We start from the raw sequence: 12312 nt of genomic DNA on the forward strand, positions 1-12312 counted from the left end.
TATTATTGGCAGGGGGTGCCAATTTGCAATTCAAATTAAAAAATGTTTGGGGGTGCCAACCATTGTACCATGGCGTTTTCCATTGAACCAAAACATTGATGTACCGTCGACTAGCCGGCAATAGTTTTTTCTTAAATGTTTTCCAACGGAAAAAGTTTAAGGAAAAAGATAATGGAAGAGAATTCGTTGTTTTTATTAATAAATAATCTTACCTACAGTGAAAAAAAAGATGTTTTTCTTGTTTTTTGAAAATATTATTCTTATTTTTTGGAAAAATGAATTTGGGTTTGGTCGTTTTGGAATTAAAATTTTGTCCGCATACAACGCCACATAATTTGTTTTCATTTTGAAAACATATATTTTCCGTATAGGTGTAGAAAAAACTAAAATAAAATGGTAGATGGTCTGCCCGACAAAAATGTTTTGAGAATAAATGTTTGACAGAAATTTTCGTTCCTTCAAGGCCCCCCTGAAAATGGGGCCCTGGGCACGGGCCCCGTGTGCCCTTATGGTAAAGACGGCATTGTGTACCTATCAGGTATATAGCCATAGTAGGTGTCTTCCCTATGTCATAATCATTTCCAATCATGTGCCTAATTGATATACAGTCATAGTAGTTGCTTTTCCTATACCACAAGGTGAATATAGTAGTGATAGCTTGGACACAAACCCATAAACCACAAAGATTTCTTCCAATTTCTACTTGTTATAGAAGATTTTGAGAAACAACAATTCATCTGTTTCCTTTTTGCCTTTCATATCCGGCTACATTTCCGGAATGAAATATAATTATATCCCATGAATCTTTTATTTTTCTACAAATCTACTCCCGACTCTACCTTACCAAATGGACTCATCTCTATAATCTACTACTTTTTTTCTTTTCTAGATTTTGTTACTTCCCCTCTTAACGAGGCGGCCATCATTGTTTTGACGAAACTCTCTCCTACAAAAATGGAGTCAAACGTCAACAACACGAAGAAGGAGGACGTCTGCTTGGTAAGTAAATAATTTTCATTATTATTTTTATTATTATTTTTTTTTTTTTTATCTTCAAAATAATTTATTCTCAATTCTTTCTTAGGTTCCCACATCTTTAGGTAGACATGTATCTGGTAGAACCACCAGCGGAACTCCCCAATCCCAGAACATTAGGTGAGTAAACTTTTTTTCTTGTTTGTCCAATTTTACCCTCATGTTTTTTTTTTTTTTCTTTTCAGACCACCGCAACACGATATGTACTGTTGTCACTTTTTACTATTGTTACACCAGCTCCATAATATGGAATAATATATGCCGACCCCTTGCATTGCAATCAAAACGTACTTAGCTTTGCCAAGCCAATGGATAACCTAAGTAGAATCGGTCAATTCCAATCATGCCTAAGAACATTGATAGGAGAAGTGCTGTATCAAAGCGATAACCATTTCTGTTTATTTCTAAATAATTATTTCTAAATAAACTTATGTCCTTTTCCAAGGAAGTTCTCTGGTGAATGTGTTATTTTTAGTTTCGGTGCATCCAATACCATCCACAGCAATGCACCAACTATTAATATGTTTAATTATAGTCATCGTAACAGTTCTTACACAAAAAGTTGCAAGTGTGTGAGTGCAACCTCGTTTTTCAAGTTTTGAGGTCGGAGTGTCTCTTCTGAACTCAGTTTTCTAGCTTGAAGGGATGCGCGCATAGGCTTATGTCAAAATCGAACGAACTGCTTCGTCCTGTTTCTGAAAACATGAGGAGAAGCCATAATGAACATGCGAGACAACTTATCGGTTTAAAAATGAAAGACAATTCAATTTTTCTTGGTTTTCCAAGAATAAAAAGAGAATAACTTTATTTGTTAATAGTAACTTAAAGACTAAAAATAACAACATTTAAACGACTTCGAATCAATGTATAAATATGCTAAATTGCCAAAGAGCAATTCAGGTTAAAAAGTGTTTCTTATTATTACTCAACAATGTAGGTTGAGTAATGAAAGTTATTATTTAATAAGTTAAGTTATTGGGACACTAGATTGCATTTAATCAAACCAGGTCAATAAAGAATAAACAAAACAAAGTAAAAGGGAACGAGAACGTGAACTTCACATATAGGAAGTTAGCGTTGTGGGTATGTGACCCCCCCTTCGTTAGGCTTGACGTTCTCCTGAACGTCACTAGATTTTAAATTTTTAATTGTAACTTTGACATTGATTCGATTTCGTCTGCAAAATATTAAAACTAAAATGGTTAATAGCAAGATAGTTGTAAAACTAAGTGATGAAAAAATGACTATCTCTTGCTTTTTGCTTAAAAATTTAATTTCTTTGATTTCTTTTGTATTTTTTATTTGGCTTAAATGTATTTCGTGCAATTCAATTTCTTTATTTACATTTTTTATATCATTATAATTTGGAACTATTATTCTTTGCTTTATTTCTTTTACATTATTGGCATATTGCACGTTAGAAATGTTGACTGTACAATTGAATCATTTAGGTATTTGCCAAACATGATAAGTCCATGATTTTAAATTTTTCAGGAGAAGAAAAAAACGTTCTATTTTCTTTTGATATGCGTAGTAAAATTTATAAAAAATATATTCTTTAGAACTCTTGCCTAGCTACAAAATACCGTTTCGTTTTTAATTTTTGGAGCGATAGCTCAAAAAATAAAAAATATCAAACTTTGAAAATAAACGGATGTGAAATTAGTTTTTAAATGGATATGCAATTTTGCTTTTAGCCCCAGTCTATCAAACAATTGTATTTGAGAATAAAATACAATGTCCGGTAGCTTAAACTTAAGATTTTCAGCCATTAATCTAATATACCATTTACACAAAAAGAAGCTGTTGTTTATTTTCAAAAGATTATAAGTCCGGGACTTATTCTGTTTTTGATACTAAAAAAATATAATAATATAATTTCGCGTAGCTGTAAAATCGGATATAGATGAAGTAGATACTTCATATTTTAAAGACAGAAGTGGTTATCCCTGGAGTACAAATTTAGTCAAAAAAACGAATTTTGAAAAAAAGTGGACTTATCATGTTTTGCAAATAAATGATTCAATTATTAAAAGTTATTAGCACATTTCCGTATAATTGATACTTCATAAAATTGCAGTTATTTTCAAGTGTAACATTATTAGCGTTTTTTAATAATATCGTTCCTAATTCTAATTCGATTGTTTGAAATTGTCTATTGATTTTACTTTTACAGTTTTCATAGTTGTTTTTCATGAGATTTATTATACAGGTATTGGGAGATTTCATTTGCTTGATGTAGTTTTCATCATTTTTAAAAAAACGGAATTTTTCGACATTATAATATCTGTTTGTTCTAAAACTAATTCTTCATGAACATTGTTCGGAACTGGTATTAATTTTTATTGAGTAAATTCTTCCTGGCTGAAAACCGGGATTAAAAGAACAAAGAACAAAGTGTTCTTAACATATCCAAGGTGACAACTAATTTGTTGAAGTTTATAAAAGTCTATGTTATAGAAATCTATTTTCTCATCTGTTAAAAACGATCTACTCATAGTTCCCTGTTTTGCCGACATGATGTTATCTTGAACCTTTTCAACCTCATCTCCTAAAATTCTCAGGTCAGTCAAGATTTGCATAAAATGCAGTTGTTTCAGGATGGATTTGTCCATTTCTGTTACAGCATTATAAAGTTTGGACATTAATTTTTGACTTGAAACTGTAATAATTTTAAGATTTTCTTGCATTTTTAGATTGATTTTAGTCTGAGAATTAAGGTTCGTGATAGCATTGTGGTTGTTCTCGTCTACTGAACGTAAATGTTTTTCGATATCTTCTCTATCGTCGTTATTCATCACTCCAAAAACCCAATTTAAAACATTGCCGCCAATGTTTAGTAATCCTCTTTTTTGTCTGTGAGGCAATATGGACCGATTTTTATGTTATAACCCATTGAGTGATATTTGTAGTTGATTGAAGTGGACAGCATCTTTCATACCACCAAAACTTTCTTTTATATTGTTCTCCACCCTGATAATAGTTTCTTTTAGTTGTTCTACGTCAATAACATGAACAAGTTTTTGATAGCGCTCGATCACGTTAATTTCTTCCTGTTTTATCATTGAGATAAAAGTCATAATTTCTATCATTTATTTTAGTTGCCATCAAATGTTTGCTGAATTTATCTATTGTTGTGAGAAAGACTTCCTTTTGTGATATAAACAAATCTCCATGAATAATCTCGTTTGGTTTTTTCGGTGTTTCTGAAATTTGAAACTCAGGTTTCAGTGGATGCCTATCATACTTTGCCAAATTACATTTATCGCAATTATTAATGTATTTATGGATTATTTCTTTCAATTTGGGATACAAATATTGAGATCGAATCTCTTGGTAATTTTCGAGAATCCCTCTATGATTGCCCTCAATATGCGTTTTCTCTATAATATCTAATGCATCATCTTCAGATTCTAATTCTATAACTCTTCTGTTGCATTTTATAAACTTTATTGTTCTATCATTACTGAATAATTCCACAAAATTTTCTTGAATTTTGTTATACTCTGAATCTGATAATTCTGAATAAATTGCTGTAACTCCTTTTTTTATTGATCTTCTAAAAATGTCATTTAAATAAGATTCATTCGATATATCGTCTTTTGAGATGAATATTTGTTTAAAAAGTTCGTTTCTTATAATAATTTCTTGAACTTTATTTTCTACTAAATGTATCTGTGATCGGTAAACATTTACTATTTTATCTGCAATTGGTATATAATCACCTACATCTTCTAATCCACTGTGTATTGTTGCTAAATCTGTATCAGTTTCATTATTATGGACTTCCAATCTACTCAAAAAGTCAGCGATATTATTGTCTTTACCTTTAACATATTCGATGTCATATTCATATTCATTTAACCTTATACGCCAGCGCTGTAGTTTCGAATTTGGTTCCTTCAGAGAATCTAGCCATTTAAGTGGTTGGTGGTCAGTTTGAATTGTGAATTTAACTCCGTACAAATATGGACGAATATTTACATGCCCATACGATAGCCAAGAGTTCTTTTTCTATAGTACTGTACCGGACTTCGTGCTCGTTTAGAGTACGACTAGCGTAGCATAAGGGGTGCCCATATTGTGAAAGAACAGCTCCTAATGCGAATTGGCTTGCATCGGTCGTAAGGGAGAATTTTTTGTTGAAATTTGGATACCTTAAAATTGGGTGTTCTGTTATCAAAGACTTAAGTTTGCAAAATGCTTCTTTATACATACTGTCATTTACACGAATTTTACCATCTTTCTTTAAACACTTAGTTAACGGTTGCGCCACTTTAGCATAATCTCTTATAAACTTGCGATAGTAGCCGGTTAGACCTAAAAAGCTTTTGATTTCTTTCTTTGTTTTTGGAATATTTATGTTTTTTATAACATCAATTTTTTTGTCATTTGGCTTAATGCCTTCTGGAGTTAAAATGTGCCCAAGGTATTCGGTTTCCTTGGCAAAAAAAACGACACTTGTATCTTTAAATTAGCGTCTCTTAATTTTTTTAGAATCTTATTTATTGATTCCACATGTTCCTGGAATGAGGTGCTGAAAATGAGAATATCGTCGAGGTAAACAACACAGATTTTATTGATATACTCTCTTAAGACATGGTTCATCATCCGTTGGAACGTGGCGGGAGCATTTTTTAGACTGAATGGCATTCGAACATACTCATAAAGGCCTTATGGGGTAGAAAATGCTGTTTTCTCCCTGTCATTTTCATCGACTAGAATTTGGTGGAATCCCTTTGCTAAGTCAAGGGTCGTGAAATATTGAGCCCTTCCTAATTTGTCGAATAACGAATCGATATTTGGAATTGGAAATTTGTCGTCAACAGTGATTTCGTTTAATTTCCTATAATCGATAACAATTCGCCATTTATTTAAGCCAGAATTGTCGACTTTTTTTTGGGACTTCCCAAATAGGGGAATTGTATGCTGAACTTGACGGTTGAATAATACCTTGCTCGAGCATTTCCTCTATTTGCTTTTCAACTTCACGTTCGTGTACCTTTGGAAAACGGTAAATCTTCGAGTACACTGGCAGACTATTTTTTGTAATAATCTGATGTTTAACTTCTTTTACGGACGTTAGGTTTTGTCCTTCTTGAAAGAAGAGATCTTTATTACATTTTATAATTTTGTCTAAATGTTGTTTTTCTTCATTATTTAAATGTTTTGAATCTAGTTGTTCTAAAAGGGTTGCATGATTTACTACCAGCTTTTCAGGTTAAATAATATTTTCATAAGGGCAAGCAAAAATGAAAAAAGTGGTTTTATTATTAATTGTGATAGAATTATTTTCTAAATTAATTAAAGCCTTGAGGGGACTCAACAAATCCTGTCCTATAATTGCGTCAAAATTTCTATTTCTTAATGTATGAATTTTCCAACTCATTTTTGCTACTTCGTTGAACTCTTCTGGAAGTTCGGTAATAATTTCTTGTTTTATCAATTCATCTCCGGTTAGAGTCAACATTCGTATCGGGATTTCTAAGTTTTTACGTAGTCTATTTGGAAACAAAGGGGAGTTTATGATTGATATTGCTGAGCCTGTATCGATTAAGCAATTTATTTTTTGTCCTTCTACTGTTAAGCTTACTATTGGTAATGTGTTTCCCGAGGCGTTAAATGAAAATTTTCGTGTGTTTCTACATTGTGATTTGAGTTCATAGATTCTTGTCTATTTTGTTGGCTTTGAGAGCTGGAGGGTGAGTTATTACGGAAAGGGTTTGAATTCCTGTTTGAAAAATTTGAAGTCTGATATCTGCTTTTGTTACTATAGTTACTGTTTTGAGATATCTCATCGCGACTTTGATTGAACCTATTTTGATTATTATTATATCTTTTATTATTATCACTTTACCTATTATTGTTGTGGTAGGTACGAGTTTGATAATTTTGATGATCTCTATTTTTAAAATTAGACTGTCTACCTGGATTGTTGTCATTTTTAATATGGTCATTAATACCAGTTTCGACTAAGCTATAGTAAGCTTCTTCTAATGTTAAAACGTCTTTTATTTAAAAATTTTTCTAATATACTTTTTTCATTATTTTGAGGCTTAAATTCCGTTGGTTTCTCTGAATCTAATTTATACTTAAGGTTAAGCTTATCTAAAATATCTCTTAATTCTTTATGACTTACATTACTGAATTTTACTCCGTCGGCTTTATCCTTAAGCTTGAGGTATGCCTCTTGAACTCCAAAAGAGTTGATGAGTTGCCGTTTGATAGTTTCCCAGTTTCTATCATCAGGAAGTCTTCTTATCGACATTGCAGCTTCTCCTTGAAGTTTAGCAATGAAGATGTTGTAAATGTAGTTCTTCGAGTTCTGTTCTATTGCCAGAGATGCAATGTTTTCAGCCTCCGACAAGAACGAACTGAGTTCTGATGACCCATCTCCTCTGAACACTGGAACGGATCGAGCTTCAGTAATTAGGTCTTTCACTGTTATGTGGTTTGCCATTTTGCACTGTTTTTTTTTTTCTAATTCTTATATTATACACTCCGCGAAATAATTATAAGGACAACTCTATTTCACTTCCTTTTAACACCTTTTAGTATTTGTCTATGTTTGTTTATTTATTTATTTATTTTTTTGTTTGAGTCTTCAAGTTTTTTTCCTTTTTTTTTTTCTTGGATTGACACCGTTTTTAATTTTCAACTTTTCAATTTTAACCGTAAAAAAAAATGTTCGATTTCCGAATTAATCCTTAGAAGGAATAAGTATTTTGACACTTTAATAAATTTTCGTACAATACTTAGACGGAAAAGCCAACGAATGCGCCAGACAACTTATCGGTTTAAAAATGAAAGACAATTCAATTTTTCTTGGTTTTCCAAGAATAAAAAAAAGAATAACTTTATTTGTTAATAGTAACTTAAAGACAAATAACAACATTTAAACGACTTCGAATCAATGTATAAATATGCTGAATTGCCAAAGAGCAATTCAGGTTAAAAAGTGTTTCTTATTATTACTCAACAATGTATGTTGGGTAATGAAAGTTATTATTTAATAAGTTAAGTTATTGGGACACTGGATTGCATTTAATCAAACTAGGTCAATAAAGAATAAACAAAACAAAGTAAAAGGGAACGAGAACGTGAACTTCACATATAGGAAGTTAGCGTTGCTGGGTATGTGACCTGCGCGCGCATTTCCTTCAATCACAATTTAAATTTTTGTTTTCCATATTTTTTGTAAAAAACGCGTTGAATTACACAAAAATATTTTTAAAACTGGTTTTATTCAATTCACAATCCGTTTTATCACATTTTTATTGAGTGAAATTTAATTAAATTTTTTCATCCCCCTTGCATCCAGGTTCTTTACATTTTATTCTGAGAAATTTACTCATGTCATGTGCTTCAGAGCGAACGGGATATGCTTAACGAAAGTTAACGAAGCGCGCATATGTTTATTATGGCTATCCCCATAAGAATTGTCCCTTCAAGCAAAAAAGTCCGACCTCGGTCCGAATCCGCTCCGCCTCGGGCGGAGCTGAGTCCGACTTCGGCTCAGAAACGGGTCCGAAGGCGGCTCAAATTAGTATGGAAATTATAATCACCGTGGAGCCGATTTTATATGCATTGGTTTTTTCACCACGATTTCTCTTTCGACTTTGTGTTCATACACAAAAAGTTGCAAGTGTGTGAGTGTAACCCCGCTTTTCTCGGTCGGAGGTCGGAGTGTCTTTTCTGAACTCCGTTTTCTTGCTTGAAGGGGTGTATGTTCGACAACTCACTCATGCCATTTTGACATAAGCCCATGCGCGCCCTTCAAGCAAGAAAACGGAGTTCAGAAAAGACAGTCCGACCTCTGACCGAGACAAACGGGGTTGCACTCACACACTTGCAACTTTTTGTGTATGAACACAAAGTCGAAGGAGAATCGTGGTGAAAAAGTGAGAAAAGGAAAACGAACGTAGGAAAGACAAAGACAACAAGACAAGGTATAATGCGTCATTTTGTTATTATTTGTCGTTTGTTGCAGTATCTCGTCGGTAGTCGGGTCGTGCGTCGTGCCTCGTTCTTAAACTAAATACATTATTTTATTAATATGGAAAATTTTATTTAAAAAAAAGGTATGAATTGATTAACGTGCTTCTGCGATTTTATAATTAATAATTTATCATTTTGTTGTTTTTCAAGGAGTTCAATAATGATACGCTAGCTGAGAATTTTCACCTAAACTTCTCACAACGCACAACAGCTACAATATTCTTCAATGATGCAAATTCTCCAGCAGCTGTATCAACGAATACAATAAAATAAAATTTTGTGTTAAAAAAAAAACATATACAATAATTCGTGTTTTGTTTTGTTTGCAAATGCTTCAAAATGTCAAGCGCCATTTTTTTCCATTCCAATGCTGGACGTTATTCATTCCGACTTCGGCTCCGTTTTCTCGGAATGGAGGTTTTCACCTCACCAATACATATGCAATAGAATTCGCGGTGATTATAATTTCCATACTAATTTGAGCCGCCTTCGGACCCGTTTCTGAGCCGAAGTCGGACTAAGCTCCGCCTGAGGCGGAGCGGATTCGGACCACGGTCGGACTTGTTTGCTTGAAGGGCGCCCTTCAAGCAAACAAATCCGACCTCGGTAAGAATCTGAAGAAAAGAGCGCGATGTATGCAATGCACAAAGTTTTGTCTCTTTTGTAATGGCGGCGCGCCATTGATTTGACTTTTCCTGCTTTTTATATTTTCTAGTGAAACCTTGATAGCCACAGCAACATATTAGTTAAGAAAAAAACACATTTCTGTGCTCCATTTGATAGATAAATAGAACAATTTAACTTGAAAAAATAAATAATCTTCTCAGTGTTATTTGTGAAAACTATTTTCTAAAAAAACAATCTACCACACAAATTCTTCGGCACGCCACATAAATTCCAGCACCATTTCCACCATCAAAATGCACAGCCTCAGCCTTGTGCATTTAGAAAAAAAAAATCATAAAAAAATGACACAAAAACCACCACCAATTGATTTGGAAAATAAAGGTATGCTTATTTTAAAATTGATAAATTATATAGTTGTTGATTTTTTCTGTCTTCTAGTGGAGATCAATTCCAGACATCAATGACTGAGTTTACAGTTCAAAAGGTTCCTCCACGCTATCCAGAACGAGTTAAATGAATCTTATGTTTAATAGAGACTACAAAACTTCCACAGACTTGTAGTGTAAGTTAATAAGATTCCCTTCTGCGCTTTGTGAAGCTGATAGTATTTTTTTTTTCTCAGGTCTGCACCCTCCGACCACTTGTTGATGTGTTCGCTCTAATCCTAGACAAAAACAACATTCAACAATTCTATATCGGGTATAAAAATGACGTCAGAGACTCCTTGCTCGCCACAGTATTGGATGCAGTCTGTTCAAATGACAATCAAGATGTGCACGTTCGTATTACAAACACATTGCGAGGCATGCATTTTGTTCCCCTCAACAGTTGTGTGGATAGATATGATTTTAGAGAAATTCAACGCCAACATTTCTCATAGTGGTCTTAAGTAAAGTGTCACACAAGACGTATGTTTTGATATTATATAATTCGACTGAATAAATCTAAATCTCTAACCAAAGTTTAACTTCAGAGTTTATTTGTAATTTCATGTGTAATTTCAAAAGGTTTAGATTCACTAGGAACTAACTACTTCTTTTACGTACAAATTTCACCACATAATTACGTACTTCCAGATTCGAAGTTTCAGTGATTATTCTGTAGCTAAAAATGTACTGGCAAATGTACATCAGAAGCACTTCCACCCTTCAGGCAAACAAGTCCGACCTCGGTCCGAATCCGCTCCGCCTCAGGCGGAGCTGAGTCCGAATTCGGCTCAGAAACGGGTCCGAAGGCGGCTCAAATTAGTATGGAAATTATAATCACCGCGAAGTCGATTGCATATGTATTGGTGTGGTGAAAATCTCCATTCCGAGAAAACGGAGCCGAAGGCGGACCTGAGTCGGAGCAGCGAAAACCTACCAGAAAGAAGAATAAAATAGGGATGACGTTTCGCATTTGCGACCAAAAAAAGAACAAGATTTATTTTTTTTTCACTGAAACTGTTTTATTTTTTATTTTATTTTGGCAAACGAAATTTTCACAATAAATACAATATAAGATACAATACATTTTCTTCATTTTATTTTATTTGTTGCTGCTGCTGTTGTTGGTGTTTCTTTAGATCGCATGTTTCACCTTCTGCCTTTTCCTTCATCATTAGAGATTACATCTACAACACAAGCAGAAACACATCACTTTAATCCAAACACTTTGAGCGATATATACAACAAACCTTTTTTTGTTTCCATATTGTTTTAATTTGATATAATTCTTTATAATTATACTAATATGTATTATTCTAACAACGACACGAGACACGACGCGACTATACACTTCAACAAAAAATAACAAAATGACGCTTTTGCTCTTGTTGGCTATGTCTGTCTACTTTTTTTTCCTTTTCTCAGTTTTCACCACGATTCTCTTAGACTTTGTGTTCATACACAAAAAGTTGCAAGTTGGTGAGTGCAACCCCGCTTTTCTCCGTCGGAGGTCGGACTGTCTTTTCTGGACTCTGTTTTCTTGCTTGAAGGGAAATGCTGTATTTATCATCCAACTAGGATACATAAACAAAAAATACCAAGACTGGAAACTCGGCGGCCAACTGACGTTTGCCTACAAGCTGCGAGGTGTGGTGAATGTCGTGAACCTATCGTTGTGTTCGTGTCCGATGTGTGGCGAATGTCGTGAATCTATAAATGTGTGCGTGCTAACGTCATTTACCAACGTGGTGGCTTTCACATATATTCACAGACAGCACTGTACACAAAAGGGTTTTGGGGGGAAAGACGTACGAAAGTTTCCAGTCTTGGTATTTTTTGTTTATGGATATAAACGTAATAATATAAACATTTGTCCAGATCCAGATCAATGACGGTGGTGTCCCCGCCTATTGGTTCACTTTATTAAATAAAAGCAAAAGGTTTTCGTAAATATGTAATAACACATCCATTTTCACCTGCTCTTAATTGAAAAAAAAAAGAAAATTATTATAATTCTGAATAAAATAGTATTTCAAAAGCTATGACAGTTTTTTTAATTGCTTATTCTGTTCTGTTAATTAAGTGCAATAACATGGTATCGATTGAAAAGAATAATCGCACTGTGTATTAATTGTAGTGCAAAAACAACATGAAAATAAAAAAAAGTTAGATAATTCATACGAGTTTAATAATAAGATCTTTTTAATTTTCACACGAGAGAAGGTAA

The 12312-nt window shown here is 33.4% G+C and overlaps 1 protein-coding gene and 2 long non-coding RNA genes across 3 annotated transcripts in view; all 3 read left to right on the forward strand.

The window, feature by feature from the left end:
* The first annotated feature begins 934 nt into the window (after positions 1–934).
* Positions 935–1483, forward strand: LOC129906513 (uncharacterized). Its single transcript, XR_008770812.1, has 3 exons — positions 935–999; positions 1085–1155; positions 1221–1483. It is a non-coding gene; the product is annotated as an uncharacterized LOC129906513 (long non-coding RNA).
* An 8276-nt stretch (positions 1484–9759) lies between these two features.
* Positions 9760–10750, forward strand: LOC129906516 (uncharacterized). Its single transcript, XR_008770816.1, has 3 exons — positions 9760–10041; positions 10099–10222; positions 10283–10750. It is a non-coding gene; the product is annotated as an uncharacterized LOC129906516 (long non-coding RNA).
* Positions 10751–11948: 1198 nt separating this feature from the next.
* Positions 11949–12312, forward strand: part of LOC129907272 (focal adhesion kinase 1-like) — a 237538-nt gene continuing 237174 nt past the window's right edge. The window contains exon 1 of the mRNA XM_055983392.1: positions 11949–12308. The gene's annotated coding sequence lies outside the window, so the exon portion shown is untranslated. The remainder of the gene's footprint in view (positions 12309–12312) is intronic.

The sequence above is a fragment of the Episyrphus balteatus genome, chromosome 1 (assembly GCF_945859705.1).
Source record: "Episyrphus balteatus chromosome 1, idEpiBalt1.1, whole genome shotgun sequence".
NCBI classification, from domain to species: Eukaryota; Metazoa; Arthropoda; class Insecta; order Diptera; family Syrphidae; genus Episyrphus; species Episyrphus balteatus.